The following is a 14,906-nucleotide window of genomic DNA, read 5'->3' as shown; positions in this document are numbered from 1 at the left end:
GGGTAGGCTATGAAAAAAGCAGCCATTCATTGAACGTTTACTATGCCCTGGATGCAGTGCTGGCGCATCTGCTATTGCATTTCCTTCTTTCCATAGTGCTGAAAGACAGATAGGGTTCGTCCCATGTTGTAGGTGAGCACGAAGCTCAGAGGAGTTAAGTAACATACCCAAGATCACACAGCTCTCATACAGCTGAGCTGGGTCCTATCCCAGGTGTGCCTGGTTCCAAACTCCGTGCTCTCTCTGCCTTCCATACTGCGTAGAACTAGGAGTGCTCTTGAGTTTTCACCTCTTTGACAACCCCTTGTATTTTTTATCTCTTCCTCTTCTCATTACCGAGAAGTTGCAGACGTTTCTTGTAGAGGAACTTCAGGTGTGACAGCCTCACAGGCCTGAGGGACTGAACACCTCATTTCTGGGCTGCCAGGAGCTGACTCAGCATCTCCCCAGGCCCTGTCGCTCCTTGCTGGTTTGCCAGCAGAGCACCGGGCCTTGTCTCATCTTCTCTAGATGTCACTCGTTACCCCTGGACTACTTGACAAGCAAATTCCGATGCTGCCGTGCCTTCTTGATTTTCCTCCTTCCCTCCTTCCTCGCTTCCTCTTTCCCTCTCTCCTTCCTCCTTCCCCTTCCTTCTTCCCTTTCCACTTCCTTCTCCCAGTGCTTAGGGAATTCCCACCTTCTGCTGGGCATACTGTTACACTGGGGAACCTATTACCTAGACCTTCCAGGAACTTAGAGAAGCTCTACATTCTTTTTCTAGAAATTGTCAAGCATCTGTTATCTGAGATACAGCCCCTGTTTGACTAGGTGAACTTCCTTGTCACTCCTCCCCTTCATCCCAAGTTGACTTTTGTCCCCTAGTGCTTCTCAGCAGCATTGTGCAGTTTTTATGCTCCTACCTTGAAAATGGAATTTATATTACATTATCTATACATATGGGATATATATATAATAATATATAATATTTATATATATATATATTATAATGCTATGAAAGTCCTAATAAATAGTGTATAGTTCTCCTAGAATATTAGAACTGGGTAAAAGAATGCCTTTGAGATCCAGCCCAACTCCCTCATTGACCTAGCAAAAAGAAGTACATTTGCAAGGTCCCACAGCTAAGCCATGGCAAAATCCAGTCTGTAGCCCGGCTCCTCTGACTGGGTGTACCAGCTCTGAAGACCCAAAGCCCTGGGGCTGCACTACGCCCTAACTGTAGACCTCCGTATGCCCATGAAGCAAGTGAAGGTGACACAGCAGTCCCTTCTCTGGTTGCTGCGATCATTAGTTTTGGGGGAGCCCTCCACCTTCGGTTGTAGTCAGTGGCCCGCCCTGTGCTCAGTTGTTACTTACACTAAAGCCGTACGACCTTACGGAGATAGTGTGTGCAGAGCACCTAGCACAGCGTCTGGCACTGTTTGTGCTCCGTGCCTCTTAGCCACCTGGAATCCTTTTTATGGAAGGAGGTGGAGGTATGAATAACTAATGAATGCAAATTCCCTTTCCCTTCCCCCTCTTTCCACTCCAGCATGCCGGCTTTGGCCTCTGCCCTCCCTCCCTCTCTCCCCACCAGCGAGGAGAAAAAGGATGAAATTGACCAGTGATCTCTGCTCCCTCTCCAAGAGCAGGGGGAAGCGGTGGGGTGGGTGGGTGGGGCTCCCAGGTTGTCTGAGGACAGTTTGGCCAGAGCAACTCGGAGAGCTGAGTCTAAGGCAGGCGGGTCTTGGGGGAGGCAATCGGGGCAGAACCCTCTCCCTTCTGGTGGCTGCCGACCGACAAAGCCTTGCTCTCGGGCCCCGGGGGAGGTCACGAGTGGCTTTGCAAGCAGCCGCAAAGGGAAGGAGCGTTTCCATTAGCAGAATCCGCAGTAAAGAGACTTCCAGTCACACTCCTAGCTGCATTTGGGGGAATCATTTCGGTGGTGGCTGTGGGCTGAGGAGGGAAGGAGGCAGGGCGGCAAGGAGAGGCATGGAGATGTCTAAGGGCGGCAAGGAGAGGCATGGAGATGTCTATCTCCTTGCAGGAGCTGAGAGCGCCAATGAGAACCAGGTACCAGATGCCTAGGGACTCTTGGGGAGCTGGGTGGGTCCTTGGACAAACATTCTGGACCACCTACTTCCATCCAGATGGACAGAACCCCCTTCTCAGGAGTCCCCTTGGGAGGCTGCAGGCTTGTTCTCTGCTGCCTTTGCTCTGATTACCTGGGTTACTCTTTTCAAGGCTTCACAGCCGGCAGCAACTTCCTAGGCTTCTGGGATTTGTCACTGGGAAAGGTCCCAGATTATTTAGCCCAGTTTTTCCCAAAGTTAGCGACTCCTCAGAATCACCTTAGAAGCCAGGTTTTTCCTTCCAGACCAGTGGAAGCGCCTGGGAGGGGCCTGGGAATCTGTACTTTAAGAAGTGTACCAAATCCTTGGTGTGTCCCTGGACACCCTGGGTGCAGTGGTCCCTGGGTGTCTCTTCGGCCTCACCTCCTGACATTCCCCATGGCACTTGGGGCTCTAGCTTCACTGATGACTGGCAGATTTCTGGGGGGAGTCAGGCATATTCCCCCTACCTGACTCCTGAATTGAAATGCTGTTTTCTCTGCTTATAATGCTTTTCTGGGTTCTCATTCACCTGGCCATCTCCTAGCCTTAGCTCAGCTATTAACTCTTCTGAGGAACCTTTCTTTCTCCTCCAAGGCTACCCCCCTAGTAGGGTTGGCATATTTTGTGAACAAAAATAAATGCAAAAAATAAAGTGCCGGATGCCCAGTTGAATTTCAGACAATGAATACTTGCTTAGCATAACTACATCCCATATGTCCCATGCAATATTTGGGATGTAGTTATGCTAAAAATGACTCTCTGATTATCAGAAATGCCAATTTAGCTGGACAGCCAGTATTTTATCTGGCAACCTGCAGGGACCCTGTTTCTCTGCTGTCAGGAATCATATTACCAATGTGTGATTTGTCCCCCAAACCTGCTCTCCCCACATCCCTTCCATCTCAGGAAACCAGACTACCATTCACCCAGTTATTCAAGCAAAGGAATCATCTTTGATATCTCCCTTCCTTTGCCTCTCTCATTCTTTCAGTCAACCAACCTTGTTGGTTTTACTTCTAAAATGACTCTCAAAATTCTTCACTTCTCATGATGTCCTACTGCCATCACCTTTGTCCAAGCTCACTTGGGCTATTACCTCAGTCTCCTAACTGGTCTTCCTGCTGCCTCTCCATCCTCCTTATCCTTTCTTTATATTTTTTGATATATAGCACATGGGCCAAATCCAGCTTGCTGCCTGCTTTTGTGTGGCCTGTAAGTCTATTTACTTGTTTAAATACTTGAAAAAGTCAAAAGAAGAATAATATTTCGTGATATGTGACAATTATATGAAATTCAAATATCAGTGTCCATAAATAAAAAAGATTTATTGGAACACACTCACACTCATACCCTTGTGTATGTATTGTCTGTGGTTGCTTTTGCTTTACAACAGCGGAGTTGAGTAGTAGCAACAATGAGTATCTGGCCCACCAAGCTTAATATATTTCCTAATTGTTCCTTTACAGAACAAGTTTGCCAGCCCTGCTGTATACAGTAACCAGAGTGATCTTTTTCAAAAAGCAAATTGGATCTTGCCACTCTCTTGTTTAAAGCCTTTCAATGTTTCTCATTGCTTTTAAGATAAAATCTTAATTCCTTTTCACAGTCTAGAAACTTTAAAAAATGTTGCCTTTTTCTCTGGCTTCATATTTCCTTTTCTCATAGAACTCAAGTCACCTCCTCCAAGAAGTCTTCCCTGACCAAAGCCTTCCCTGGTACACCGTCCCCCTCATAGCTTTCTATCCCATTTATTAAAAAAAAACAAAAAAACCCAAAAAATTTTATCTGGCAGCTCCTTGATGGTAGGGAATGTGTGTTGTTCAATTTTTTTTTTTGCTCTTCTCCACTATATAATGCATTACACAGCACATAGTAGGTGCTGAGTAGATGTTTCCTGACCAAATGAATGACACATGGGCAGTGGTAGGGGTGGTAGTTTGTGAACACCGTCTTAAAAGGTAGCCGCCTCATTGTGTTGTTCTGTTGCTTATCAGGAGATTGCTATCAGGATTCCAAGAGCTAAAGTTTGTAGAGCATGTAGACCAGTGCCCACCACTCAGCAAATGCCATCTAGGTGTCTGTTAAATAAACAAAGATAAACAGACCTATACTTTAATCCCTAGGACACATCCCCTCCCCACTTTATTTGCAGTTGGAGCAATTTAGGGCAATTCACAGGAAGTCCTGTGAGTAAAGACCTCATGGAGCCAGGGGGCAGGGTCATCTGGTGCCTGGAACTAGGAGCCAGGGGTCCTGGGGTTTGGTCCCAGTTCTGCTGGTGTCTGTGGTCAAGTCCCTTCCACTTTCTGGGCTTCCTACCGTTTCTCATGTGATGAGATTAAAACAAGTGATATTTGAGGTTCTTCTCAGCCCCCCTCAGCTCAGCAGGAGCCCAGGAGGGAAAGAAAGATTCCCTTTAGGAGCTTCTGAGGTTGGAAGCTCTGCTGCAGCAGGATAAAGCCGACTCCCTCCCTTCCTTCCTCCATCTCTGCATCCTTTCTGGGGCGTCTGAAGATCAAACCCTCAGCTCTGAACCCAGGTGCAACTCAAATTTTTAAGCCCAGTCTCACACTAATTTGTTCAGGCACCTTCTTCAATTACTTTTTCTCTAGCCTTCCCCAGGGAGGGAGACTGGAAGAAGCTGACCGCCCAAAGTAACCAATTACCTGTCTGCCAATAGCAGGACTCCTACCGTCCCTCCCTCCCTTCTTTTCTTTCTCCACTTTATTCTGCTGGCCCGTAAACCATCTCCAAACTGCAGAACACTCCAGGGAATGGCCCCAGTTCACCTGCCCACCCCCCCCCCCCCACCGGCTCCCAGCTGGGGAAGAGAAGGTAGCTCCTCCCCCAAGAGAGACAACAGGTGGGAAGGCTGGTGGCCGAGAAGGGGCAGCTGCAGATCTTGGAAAGCCAAGCGGGTTTTGCAAGCCTGCTAAATACCAGACTGTGCTAGATTAGAGGTGAATGCTTTGGGCTCTAGTCCTGTTTCTGCCATCTACTTGCTGTGGCCTCAAATAAATGACAGTTCCTCTTTGGGCCTCAGATAAGATTAAGTGAATATTGTCAGAGCCATGTGTCCTTCGGGTAGGTGGGGAAGATTGGACTGCATAAGATACTCCATGAGAGAGGAGGAACCTTCCGGACCTGTCCACTACTGGAATCGCAGGTGTCTAGAGCTGTGCCTGTCACATAGTAGGCACTCAGTAACTATTAGTTGAATGAAGGAATGAATAAATGGAAAATGTGTGTGATCAGACATTGCTAATCAACTTAATCACAGCTTCAGATGCCTCATCAGTCACTAGGATCAACTGGGGTTTGCATGGATGATGAATTCTGTTCACGTTCCCTGGACTCAACCAGTTCACCCAAAACCTGTGGTTCACCTTAAGTTCCCCTTGCTTGGAGCTAAACCCCTTCAGTCATTATTCAGTCGTTCTTCCATCCCAGAAATTGTGCTGAGTCCCTTGGGGGCACAGAAATGCAGGGAGTTCACAAACTATTGGGATAATAACACTTGAACTTTTTGATTAAAAAAAACACAAAACTCCCTTTCATGGGTATTTTTAGCATCTCCATATTATGGATGAAGATGTAGCCATTCAAAGAGATCAAGTCAGTTGCACAAGGTCACATAGTAAATGGGATTAGCTGTATTTATTTTTTAAAAGGAATCTTCGTATCACTCTCACAAATGGAACACCAGAATAACTTGCTATAAATGGAAGGTAGCCTGTAAAACTTAGCGTAGTGTCCACGTGCCATCTAAATTAATCTCTCATACCACACTTTGGGAAACATGGATTTAACCCAACTGCTGAGAAAAAGATATTCATTTAAAATTTAAATTTTGCCCACTTAATTGTGAGATTTCCTTTAACGTATACATTTAAATAATATCTTTCCTGCCTCATAACTGCTACCCGTATTTTAAGATCCAGCTTGAATGTGCCTTTGCTGCTTCCAAGATGACTTTCCTGGCTCCCCCGAGAACAGTTATCTCGCAAGCACTTTGTATATTCACTGCAGTCCGTATTTTCATGAAAATATTGTGATTGTTTAATTGTCTGTCTCTCTTGCTAGTCTTGTAAGCTTCCTGAGTTAAACATCATGTCTCTTTAATATCTGTAACTCCAGCAATGAGTGCATACATACTTAGTAAATTTTTAACCTTAATTTTAGGTTTCAACAAAAGGAATGCAAGCTTGTTGTAGTAACAAATTCAAACAATTCAGGAATATTATACGGGAAAAAGTGAAAGTCTCTCCCCCGCCCAATCTCATTCCCCAGAAGTGATCATGATGAAGAGCTTGCTGTCATCCTAGTGAAATGTAGAATAAGTATGTGCCTGACCAACCACCTTTGGTGATGCGACAGTGAGGAAGTGACTTGTCCAAGGTCATCTGGCAAGTTTCTTGCAAGCAGCTCAGGGATATTAATGAAACCATCTTTTGTTAGGGCATTGGTTTTTCAAACTGGGTTCCATGATAGATCTGGGGAAGATGAGTCTCTCTGGGCTTCAGCTAAAGAGACGCTCCAATATTAAGCCAGCTCCGGGTCCCAGAATCTACTTGCATACTTGCAGATTCCTTCCAGACCACAGGCAGGGAGTCCTCTTCTTGACTGACCCTAGTGACTGTGTATATATATATATATATATATATATACACACACACACACACACACGTATATAATGTGTGTTTATATATGTATATATACAAATGTGTGTATGTATATACGCACACACATATATATACATTTATGTGTGTACATACATATAGATACGTATGAGAGATAGAGAATAGGATAATGATTCTTCTCTCTGCAGAACTAAAAGAAGAAACTGAACCCAGCAAGGGAGGAGCCAGAAAGGAAACAATTATCACGAGTCTGGGGTGGGTGTCTCTTTCTTTCTGGCACAGTATTTGACATGATGGGTAAAGCAGTTCTTCTTTTCTTCCTTAAATTATTTTCTCACTTGAGTGGGGAGACAGACTAGTCAGGAGAGGGTTACCTGGGCTTAGGTTGAATTGCTTCCTTTAGAAGCCCTCGTGTATGAAGCCATGTAGATTGGCAGCTGGTCCAGTTAATAGAAAAAGTCTATTAAAGCATGGAATCCTAAAAAAATAATAATGCACATTAAACGTTTCCTTTTTAACTTAAAATTCGTAAATGTGTATACGTTTGCCAATGATTTGATGTAGGCCCAGGGCCTCTTCTTCAAGTCTGGGTCAACTGATTGGAGTTCCATGTCATCTTTCTTGTATAAGCCATGCTCATAATGTTCCGAATATGATCTCCAATGTTGGTCTCATTAAAGGGGACTGAGAACTTAAAGATGCTTGCCAAGTAATTCTTCTAGAGTTTTATGATTCCTTTCTAAATTTTTATAGTTGTCACACCTGACCTAACTCAATAGCAATATTTAAGTGACTATTTTTATCGTAAGATCAGCTCAGTCCTCCTAGAAGCCACTTTCTTTTGACGCTCATAAATTTTTAATCTGCACAACATTTCATTATATTTTAGAGTTATGAGAAACACAACAGGCATAAACAGGTTTGGGAAACTGGCTCTGTAAAAATGCAGCTGGCGGTCAGTGCAGAGAAGGCTAGCTGAAAGCTTTTTTTAAAAAATTAATTAATTAATTAATTATTTTTTGGCTGCGTTGGGTCTTCGTTGCTGTGCGCGGGCTTTCTCTAGTTGCGGCGAGCGGGGGCTACTCTTCATTGCGGTGCGCAGGCTTCTCGTTGCGGTGGCTTCTCTTGTTGCGGAGCACGGGCCCTAGGCGCGCGGGCCTCAGTAGTCGAGGCTCACGGGCTCTAGAGCGCAGGCTCAGTAGTTGTGGCGCACGGGCTTAGTTGTTCTGCGGCATGTGGGATCTTCCCGGACCAGGGCTCAAACCTGTGTCCCCTGCATTGGCAGGCGGATTCTTAACCGCTTTGCCACCAGGGAAGCCCACTGAAAGCTTTTGAAATTTATACATGTTTCAGGTTGACAGAGGCATTAATGTCACAGAAATTTTAGTGGTTGAGCCATTAGATAGCATTTTGCCCAAAAACCCTTACTTAAAGAAGAAGAAAAGGGGACCCACTTGAACTTTTGGGGGGAATGTAAATCTTTGCAGCCACTATGGAAAACGGCATGGAAGTTCCTCAAAAAATTAAAAATAGAACTACCATATGATCCAGCAATTTCACTTTTGGCTATTTATCTGAAGAAAATGAAAACAGTAATTCGAAAAGGTATATGCACTCTTATGTTGATTGCAGCATTATTTACAGTAGCTGAGATATGAAAGCAACCTAAGCGTCCATCTCAGGATGAATGGATAAAGAAGATGTGGTTTATACATACAATAGAATATTATTCAACCATAAGAAAGAAGGAAATCCTTCCATTTGCAACAATGTAGGATGGACCTCCAGGGCATTATGCTAAGTGAAATAAGTCAGACAGAAAAAGACAGATGGTGTATGATATCACTGATATGTGGAATCTAAAAACGCCAAACTCATAGAAACAGAGACTAGCATGGTGGTTACTGGTGGGTGGGGGAAATGGGGAGATGTCGATTGAAGAGTACGAATTTCCAGTTATAAGATGAATACAGGGGCTTCCCTGGTGGCGCAGTGGTTGAGAATCTGCCTGCTAATGCAGGGGACACGGGTTCGAGCCCTGGCCTGGGAAGATCCCACATGCCGCAGAGCGGCTGGGCCCGTGAGCCACAACTGCTGAGCCTGCGCGTCTGGAGCCTGTGCTCCGCAACGAGAGAGGCCCGCGCAGCGCGATGAAGAGTGGCCCCCGCTTGCCACAACTGGAGAAAGCCCTCGCACAGAAACGAAGACCCAACACAGCCAAAATCAATCAATCAATCAAACATACGCATCTGATTCAAGATCCTCATTAAAAAAAAAAAAAAAAAAAAAAAAAAAAAAAAAAAGATGAATACATTCTGGGGATCTAATGTACAGCATGGTGGCCACAGTTCACAATACTGTATTGTGTCCTTGAAAGTTGCTAAGAGAGTAGCTCTTAAATGTTCTCACCACAAAAACAAAATGGTAATTATGTGACTAGATGAAGGTGTTAGCAAATGCTCTGGTGGTAATCATTTTGCAATATATAGTTGTATCAAATCAACGCATTGTATAGCTTAAACTTACACAGTGTTATGGTCAATTGTATCTCGGTAAAACTAGAAACTTTTTTTTTTTTTTTTTTTTAAGATGGGAAAACTGAATCCCAGACCTGTGTCAGGAACTAAGGTCAGTTAGACTCTTGGAGTTCACGGCCCCTCCTGGGACTCCCCAGCAATTGTCATGATGCCCCCTTCCTTTTGGGTGGCCTCTGAAGGGAGGCACCCCTACACTTCCCCTGTTTTACAGATGAGGAAACTGTGGTTCAGATACTGAAGTGACCTAGCATGGGATGCAGAGCAAGATGGAGCTGCAGTTCAGTTCCCAGATCAGGCCAACTTCCTGCATGCCATGCCAAATATCCCTTTGCTCAAGGGTAGTTTTTCAATATCTTTTAAAATAATTAGGTCTTATCAACTATTTTTTTCCACCTATGACCACACCTTATCTTTCCTTCACTTCAGGAGGGAATGAGAACAGGGATTCCACCTCAAGTCCTCTTTGTCCTCACCCCAGATCTTTCTATAAAGGCACAGCTTTACAGGGGATCTTTGTAACTCTGTCCATCCCTGAGCCAACATTGCAGGCCATCCAGATTTAGAACTCTCAGGGCCCTCAGGCCTATCCAGACCAGCCCTCTCATTGCACAGAGGGAGACCCAGGCCCAGAGGAGGCCAGTACCTTACTAACGTCAAGGGGCGGGGGCTGCTTCTGAGTGCAGACCCCAGTCCCTTCACCTCCACTGGGCTGCCTGCATGGCCCTGGGCCTCCCAGCATGCCTACCTGCTGGGTAGGGTTGGTCAGGTAACGAGAGGGCAGTGTGTGTGTGTGTGCAGGTTGCCAGGAGTTTCCGTGCTTTATGAGGTGCACAGTATAATTCAGTATAAAAACCCATTTTGGGGATGTCTTGCCCCATAAAATCTCCTCCAGCAGGAATGGCTGGGAATTTGTTTCGACTTCCCTAGCACATGTTTTTTTAAATACCTTCTCCATCTCATTTTGCTCTTTGCTTCCTTTTTTCCACCCAGTTCTCTTTGGATGATATGCCCGTAGTGGCTTATGAGGGGACACGGTGGGGATGACACTGGGGGAAGGGATCCTGCAGTATAGGTTAATGGGCTGGCAAATCGTTGTGAAAAAGCTCACCTTTCTTGGATGATTCTTCCTCTGCAGAGACTTTGGCTCAGGACATGACTTCAGGGAACTGCCTTCAAGAATTATAATCGGACTTTCAGATGTCATTCTTTTTTTTTTTGTTTTGTTTAATTAATTTATTTGTTTTTAAAATTTTTGGCTGCGTTGGGTCTTTGTTGCTGCGCACGGGCTTTTCTCTAGTTGCGGCGAGCGGGGGCTACTCTTCGTTGCGGTGCGCGGGCTTCTCATTGGGTGGCTTCTCTTGTTGCGGAGCACGGGCTCTAGGTGCGCGGGCTTCAGTAGTTGTGGCTCGCGGGCTCTAGAGCGCAGGCTCAGCAGTTGTGGCGCACGGGCTCAGTTGCTCCGCGGCATGTGGGATCTTCCCGGAGCAGGGCTCGAACCTGTGTCCCCTGCATTGGCAGGCGGATTCTTAACCACTGCGCCACCAGGGAAGCCCCTAGATGTCATTCTTATTTGGGGCAAAATAAGGCTTCCGTACAACCCTCTCTCTTGTAATCCAATAGCAGCTACTCCTCCCTCATTTCCCACCTTCTTCATGCCACATCATGTCTTTCCCAGTCTCTTGCAATACTGCTTCAGTTTCTTCCTTTGAGTAGATACTTCATATGCTGCCTGAAGGCTCATTCCCAAAGGTCATTTCTCCCTCACTTAGAATCCTCAGTGGCTCCCTACTGCTTACAGGATTAACAGCAAACTCCTTGGCATCTGAGCTCTCCACCTAAGGACCAAACCCACCTTAATTGTCCTTCTCTCTCACCATTCCTTTGCCTACACTTCAGATAAACTGGCTTTTTTTTTTTTTTTTATTGCTCTCAGAAAACAAGCTCTACTAAAGTCGCATTTCAATGACTTGACTCAGGCTGGTCCTCTACCGTGGATGCCCTGCTTCTCCTCCATTTCTGTTGGTGGAACCCTATCTACCCTTCTTAAACTGCTTTCTTTATGGAAATTTCCATCCTTATTCTTGCCTCCTCTTTCCTTCCCCCCCTAATTCAGATTGAATAACTTTATTCAGAAACGTTTTTCTGTATCTCTTAGGCCACCTCACTTGTAATGAAATGTTTATGTCCATGTCTTATTCTCTACCTGCATAGTACAGTACAGAAGTCACTAGCCACATGTGGCTATTGAGCACTTGAAATGTGGCTGAAGGACTCAATTTAAAATTTTACTTAATGGTAATTAGTTTGTGTTTAAGTATTGACAATAGCCGCATGTGGGTAGTGGCTACCCTATTGAATAGCACAGATATAGAAAATGCCCACCATTGCAGAAAATTCTGTTGGACAGAACTGCTTATGAGATCCTTGAGGGCAGGCATGGAGTCTTGTCTTTTCTGTACCCTGTTCCTAGTACAGGGCTTGTTATTGAGTGAGTGTCAATAAATGTTGGTAGAACTGACATTCGGGCAAGACTGTGTAAGCACTAGCCCCAAAGAGATTCAGTTATTTAAAAAAAAAAAATTAATTAATTAATTAATTGGCTGCGTTGGGTCTTCATTGCTGTGCACAGGCTTTCTCTAGTTGTGGTGAGCAGGGGCTACTCTTCGTTGTGGTGCGCGGGCTTCTCATTGCGGTGGCTTCTCTTGTTGCGGAGCACGGGCTCTAGTTGTGCGGGCTTCAGTAGTTGTGGCTCATGGGCTCTAGAGTGCAGGTTCAGCAGTTGTGGCTCATGGGCTTAGTTGCTCCGCGGCATGTGGGATCTTCCTGGACCAGGGCTCGAACCCGTGTCCCCTGCATTGGCAGGGTTCTTAACCACTGCGCCACCAGGGAAGTCCCGAGATTCAGTTTTAAAGAAAGAAATTCACAGAAATTTACTTAAGACACACCAAGGTTTGTTAATAAAAATATTGCTTCTTAGGCTTTCCTTTGCAAAGCCTGATACATCTTATAGTCTGGGATGTCTTAGGTTAATCCATTAATGACACTTACTGGTAGGAATTCCAGGTCCTTGATGGGTCATTTCTCAGCCATGCCTTTTCTTCCCATCTTAATCCGCTCCCTCCCTTCCCAGAGCAGGTCCATCCCATAGCTGGGACTTAGAAAGAGCAGTCCCAGGAGTTCTCATTTCCTGGGAGACAGGTGTGGAGAGACCTGTCTGACACGAATGCACAGGTTTGTGCTTCCATTGTTGCTTCATGGAAGATTTATGAGTGTTTCTTGGAGAGAGAATTCCTGAAAACTCTGCCCTGTGACTGATGGGATGAGAATGGGATACAAGGGTCTCTCCTCTTTTTTCTCCTGCCCCATCCTTTTTCCTTCTTCTCTTTTCCTCCTAAGTTTCTCTTCATGTCCACTTTCTCTCTTCTCTCTTGAACCTCTTTTCTCTCTTCTTTGTCTTTCTCTCCTTTCTTCTCTTTACTACTCTTAATGTCTCTTTCCTTCTTTCTCCCTACCTTGCTGTGTGTGTGTGTGTGTGTGTGTGTGTGTGTGTGTGTGTGTGTGTCTTCCTCCTTGTATCTCCATGCCTCTCTTAACCTTGCTGTCTGCTCCCCACAGCCCTGAGTTCTCTTAAGAATTCCTGAGCACAGGTCACTCCTGTCTGCCTACCCTGATCCAAGCCCCTTGTTGACCAACATGGAGCCGTGCACAGCTCAGAACTGGCTACCTCTGGTCTTCACCTCTGGCCCAGAATGGTATTTGGAGTGGAGACCAGAGGTGCGCGGGGTATTGCAGGGTGCAGGTCTAGCTTGCTTCTAGTGTCAGGGCCTCCCTCCTCCTCCTCACAGGGCTGCCTCCTTGCCTGGCCCTGTTGTCAAATGTGATTCCAAATGTGCTGAATGAGTTTAGAGGCCTCGATGACCATTTGGTCCATATTGGACACATTTGACTGTGACCTTGATTTTCAGTGTGAGGTGGGTTTTTGAGAGCAGCTGGTACAAAGCATCTGAGTGTCTTAAAGTTTCTGTTTTGCTAAATATTCAAAGCTCTTTTTCTGCAACTCTGGTGGGCTCCTTTTTCTCAACCCCCTCTGCTGCTCTAGCACTATTCATCAGCTCTCTTTTCCCTCAAGGCATTAGAAACATCTGCTGGAGAGTTTCAGAAGAAAAGTTGCAAGAATGGTAAACCTTCTTAAGAGATCATTTCTTCTGAAATTTCAACCCTTGGCTGTAACTGACAACAAAAGGCATCGGAGCCAAGTTACCTTATCCTCCAAATATCATGTGCCCTTTTGAGATTGGCCTTAAGGGCATATGCTCAGTTATGAAACTTGCAAGAGTTTCTTAACTTTAAAATAGCAGTTGGTCCTGAGTCAACAGGATTTCTTGTTCCAAAAATACAAAGCAAACAAAAGAACAAAATAAAGAAAATGGTGAAGAAGAAGGACAGGAAGAGGAAGAAGAGGTGGAGGGAAAGAGAGAAGACAGAAAATAAAAGTCTAGTCATCTTATGTGTCTGTCCATAGGGTAGACTTAAATTTGCTTCTGGAGCAGGAGTGGAAGTATCTTTTTACAATCCTTGCATTTCTCTTTGTTTCCTCCCATTTCAATATTTAACCTGTAACCACAGCTTATTAGTTTTTCCCCCAACATATGTTTTGAATGCATCCATTTCTTTCTGTGTTTATCCTGGTACAAGTTCCTTTCATCTCTGACCTGTAATTCAGTAGACGCCTAACTGGTCTCTCAGATTCATTCCTGCTCTCACTCCCCTCCCAGCCCTTCCCAATCCATTCTCAAACGCGACCAGAAGGACTTCGTATACTTGTGCACCAGATCACACCTCTTCTCTGCTTAAATTCATAATGACTTCCCATTGTGCTTATAATGAAATACATAGTCTCCAACCAAGGTCTACATCATATTCAACCATAGCTGCACATTAGAATGCATGGGAAGCTTTTAAAAATGCTGGGGCCTGGAATCTACCCTAGACTAATTAAAGCAATATAACTGGGAGTTAGACAGTTCAGCAGTTTCTTACAAAACTAAACATGCTTTTACATATAATCCAGCAATTGCATTCCTTGGTATTTACTCAGATGAGTTGAAAACTTACATCCATGTAAAACCCTGACTGCGAATGTTTATAGCAGCATTATTCAAAACTGCTAGAACTTGGAAGCAACCAAGATGTCCATCAATAGATGATAGATAAATAAACTATGGTATATCCAGACAGTGGAATATTATTTTGTTTGTTATCTTCCCAGGTGACTTAGGGGTTCTAACACACAGCTGGGGTTGATGGCCACGGCCCAGGGGGGCTCTGCCAACCTCTGCCTCCACCCATGCTGCTTCTCTCTTACTTGCCAAACCCCACAGAATCCCTCCCTGCCCACCCGATCTAAACTGTACTTGGCTATCTGTCCGTGTTTATTGTGTGTTGGCTTCTCTAGACTGCAGACATTTTGAGGACAGGGGCTGTGTTTAGCACTGTGCTTCTCAAAACATGTGTTTCACGGTTAGTCCTTAGTAAATGTTACTGAGCAAGTGAACAGATGAATGGCTAGGTCTGAAAGTTGAATAGATCCCTCCTTCTTGCCCCCATAATGGCAAGCAGAGGAGACTATCGGGGAA

At 45.1% G+C, this 14,906-nt stretch overlaps 1 protein-coding gene across 3 annotated transcripts in view; it reads left to right on the top strand.

Annotated features, from left to right (window-relative positions):
* Window positions 1-14,906, top strand: part of ASTN2 (astrotactin 2) — a 913,616-nt gene that overhangs the window by 9,387 nt on the left and 889,323 nt on the right. The gene's annotated exons all lie outside the window — the stretch shown is intronic.

This window comes from Balaenoptera acutorostrata, chromosome 6, assembly GCF_949987535.1.
Source record: "Balaenoptera acutorostrata chromosome 6, mBalAcu1.1, whole genome shotgun sequence".
NCBI classification, from domain to species: domain Eukaryota; kingdom Metazoa; phylum Chordata; class Mammalia; order Artiodactyla; family Balaenopteridae; genus Balaenoptera; species Balaenoptera acutorostrata.
This window is presented reverse-complemented; position numbering and strand designations above follow the sequence as displayed.